The 4231-nt window shown below is 36.2% G+C and overlaps 1 long non-coding RNA gene across 1 annotated transcript; it reads left to right on the top strand.

Moving 5' to 3' along the window:
- Positions 1 to 458: 458 nt before the first annotated feature.
- LOC109112602 lies at positions 459 to 1011 on the top strand. Its single transcript, XR_002021622.2, has 3 exons — positions 459 to 519; positions 638 to 736; positions 882 to 1011. It is a non-coding gene; the product is annotated as an uncharacterized LOC109112602 (long non-coding RNA).
- Positions 1012 to 4231: the final 3220 nt, after the last annotated feature.

The raw sequence follows: 4231 nt of genomic DNA, 5'->3' as shown, positions 1-4231 counted from the left end.
AGTGTAGACATTTACTTGGATTCAAAGTCCTTTCTATGTATATGTATATAATCATTTCTGTGTATTTATTTTAATGTGGACACCTAAATGTCTTTGACCCTTAGTAATTTTGTTGTTTAAAATGATAGAAACCCTCTAAAAATAAGGGCTGTAAATAGGATTGTTGATTAGATTTATTAATATTATTTCTTTATTCTCTCATGTTTTCAGCTCGTCTGTCTGTTCCTGTCATCAGCAGTAACTTTTCAAACTGTTCTTCATCATCATCATCATCATCTTCATCACAACAGAATTGTTCATTGTTGTGTTCAGTGGTGAATGTGGGTCATGTGACTCTCTCCTGGTACAAAGGAAACAGTTTATTGTCCAGCATCAGTGTGTCTGATCTCAGCATCAGTCTCTCTCTACCTCTGGAGGTGGAATATCAGGATAAAAACACCTACAGCTGTGTGATCAACAATCACATCAGCAACCAGACCACACATCTGGACATCACTCAACTCTGTCACACATGTTCAGGTACAGCAGAGCTGATATAATGTGTGTTTATTTAATGATCTGATCTCTGTCTTCAGTTGTAGATCAGACTGATTCAATCACTTACACTCATGACTGTCTCTCTTTTGCTCTTCATCAGTTCCTCCAGTCTCTGTATCTCTGATAGTGCTGATCTCTGCTGCTGCTGGATCTCTGTTGATTATAGCTGCAGTCGGGATCTTCTGCATCTGCAGGAAATGTAAAAAAACAATTAAAAAAGCTCAGGAGATCATAAAATTAATGAATATGATGAAATATATATCTATTTATAAGGCACAAATTTCATTATAATATTGACAGCTTGGTTGTTTTAACATGTATGTGTTGTTTCATTGTTAATGCAGGTCAGACAAAAAGGAAAGACAGGACTCATTCAGGACTGTTTAAATCATCATCTCGAAAAAAGGTAAGAAGTTACAGGTAGTTGTTGCAGTCAGTTAGTCTGTTACTCGTTTGTACAGTATAGTTCTTAAAAATTGATGTTCCTGCATTGCATGATCTCTTTTAAATTATATTTCAAAGCTTTTTTTTCTTTTTTTTTTGAAATTATTTTACAGAAGCTTTATTAATAAGTTATTGTAAAGCCTGCATATTCAGTCTGAGTGAAGATTATAATTTTTTCAATGTTTTCAAATGGTTGCTCTTGATTGACTATATATTTCTTTGCAGAAAACAAAGAATGAACATGTATATGGAAATATCCCCACAAAGCGATGATCAAATACAGAATCTACTGGAAAAAATAAATGTTACAGCTCTGCAGGTCCTGACTCACACCTCTTTAGATTACATTTATTCTCTGCCAGAATGGCTTTCTTATTTATTTATTTATTTATTTTTTATTTATTTCTTTGTTTATTTTTTGCACATCCACTTGAATTTTTGCTGATGTTTAATTTAGTGGTCCGCAAATAGAATAGCATTCAGAGGCTCATCTAAATTTTCTAGTCTATTAAATACTGATATCAACCTTTACTGTTCTCTGTTAATAAATACATAAAAAAAAAAAAAAAAAAAATATCGATTGCATACAGTGTTTCACAGACGAAAAGCGCTGATGGATATTTGGCAAATCCAGCACAACATCATCGCTCTCTGGTGCCGAAAGAGGAAAATAACATATTTCTAATAATAGCGCTACTTTTACCCGACACAGTAGGCTATAAATAGATGCTTCTTGCTTTATGAAGGTTCGACATCTTTCCAGTGACGCGGAGCGCGCAATCAGACACGTGATTTACGTCACGTCATAACAGTTTCGAAATTTTAGTGGTTCGCCGCTAGGGAGCGATGATCTCTGAGAACCCATGAGCCAGCGTCTAATTATGGTTTTTGCCTAATCTCAGACCAGTTTTACAAATTTCTAGGGATTTAATTAAACATTTTTATAATAAAAAGGAAGAGCTGTAGTTCAGAGCTGTAGTCACCTATTGGTCTGATTACCCAAGCTCTCATTTAAACAAACAAAACAAGTCCTACAATTTAATAAAATAACACATGGAAGACACTTTATATTTAATGGTATTAGATTATTTGTTATTTGCATTTAATATATCACAGCTTTAAGAAATCATTTGCAAGTGGTTTGCAGTAGCCTGGGTGTTTTTATGCATGTTTGGGTTTTCACTGCATTTCCACTGTTCAGACCAGCAGGGGTCAGCAGCGTGTTGTGATTCAAATTTTCGACAAATACATTTCCACACCTTTTTAAATTGTTCAGACCAGCAGGGGTCAGCAGCGTGTTGTGATTGTTATTTTCGACAATTACATTTCCACACCGTACAAAATTGTGAATAAAAACAGAAAGCAATGATGTGGAAGTTTCAAATTGCAATATTTTATTCACAATACAACATAGATGACATATCAAATGTTTAAACTGAGAAAATGTATCATTTTAAGGGAAAAATAAGTTGATTTTAAATTTCATGGCAGCAACACATCTCAAAAAAGTTTGGACAAGGCCATGTGTGGCATCCCCTCTTCTTTTTATAACAGTCTGCAAACGTCTGGGGACTGAGGAGACAAGTTGCTCAAGTTTAGGAATAGGAATGTTGTCCCATTCTTGTCTAATACAGGCTTCTACAGTAGCTGCTCAACTGTCTTAGGTCTTCTTTGTCGCATCTTCCTCTTTATGATGCGCCAAATGTTTTCTATGGGTGAAAGATATGGTGTGGAGGATGTTTATTTCAGTACCCGGATCCTTCTTCTAGGCAGCCATGATGTTGTAATTGATGCAGTATGTGGTCTGGCATTGTCATGTTGGAAAATGCAAGGTCTTCATGGGTGAAAGATCTGGACTGCTGGGAGCATATGTTGTTCTAGAACTTGGATGTACCTTTCAGGATTGATGGTCCTTTTCCAGATGAGTAAGCTGCCCATGCCACACGTACTCATGCAACCCCATACCATCAGAGATACAGGCTTTTGAACTGAGCGCTGATAACAACTTGGGTTGTCCTTATCCTCTTTAGTCGGATGACATGGCGTCCCAGTTTTCCAAAAAGAACTTCAAATTTTGATTCGTCTGACCACAGAACAGTTTTCCACTTTGCCACAGTCCATTTTAAATGGGCCTTGGCCCAGAGAAAACACCTGCGCTTCTGGATCATGTTTAGATATGGATTCTTTTTTGACCTATAGAGTTTTAGCTTGCAACGGCGAATGGCACGGTGGATTGTGTTCACCGACAATGTTTTCTGGAAGTATTCCTGAGCCCATGTTGTGATTTCCATTACAGTTGCATTCCTGTATGTGATGCAGTGCCGTCTAAGGACCTGAAGATCACGGGCATCCAGTATGGTTTTCTGGCCTTAATCCTTACGCACAGAGATTGTTCCAGATTCTCTGAATCTTTGGATGATATTATGCACTGTAGATGATGATGACTTCAAACTCTTTGCAATTTTTCTCTGAGAAACTCCTTGATATTGAACTCTGATATTGCTCCACTATTTTTCGCCGCAGCATTGGGGGAATTGGTGATCCTCTGCCCATCTTGACTTCTGAGAGACTCTGCCACTCTGAGAGGCTCTTTTTATACCCAGTCATGTTGCCAATTGACCTAATAAGTTTGCAAACTGGTCCTCCAGCTGTTCCTTATATGTACATTTAACTTTTCCGGCCTCTTATTGCTACCTGTCCCAACTTTTTTGGAATGTGTAGCTCTCGTGAAATCCAAAATGAGCCAATATTTGGCATGACATTTCAAAATGTCTAACTTTCAAATTTTGATATGTTATCTATATTCTATTGTGAATAAAATATAAGTTTATGAGATTTGTAAATTATTCCATTCCTTTTTTACTCCTTTTTTACTTTTTTTACTTTTTGTACAGTGTCCCAACTTTTTTGGAATCGGGTTTGTCTATAATTTGGTTATTGTGGTGATGGTAATACAAGCAGAAAAACAACACGTTACTTCCACAAGACTTAAAGACAGACCTGAAGCTGTATTGATAAATATATGAAATTATTATTATTATTATTATTATTATTATTATTATAGATTGACAGAAGATTGGTTTTACCAATGTCTTTGACTCATATTTACACCCATCTGTTGTCATTACTTTCATTCACTATAGTGGCGCCATCTAGTGGGTTTTGAATACCAACAGATAAAACAACATCTCAGCCCAATGCAACGGCTGAATTTAAAAGTCATGTGACATAATATGTAATGTGAAAATTG

The sequence above is a fragment of the Cyprinus carpio genome, chromosome B22 (genome assembly GCF_018340385.1).
Source record: "Cyprinus carpio isolate SPL01 chromosome B22, ASM1834038v1, whole genome shotgun sequence".
Taxonomy (NCBI): domain Eukaryota; kingdom Metazoa; phylum Chordata; class Actinopteri; order Cypriniformes; family Cyprinidae; genus Cyprinus; species Cyprinus carpio.
The sequence above is the reverse complement of the archived record's forward strand: the minus strand, read 5'-3'. Positions and strand labels throughout refer to the sequence as shown.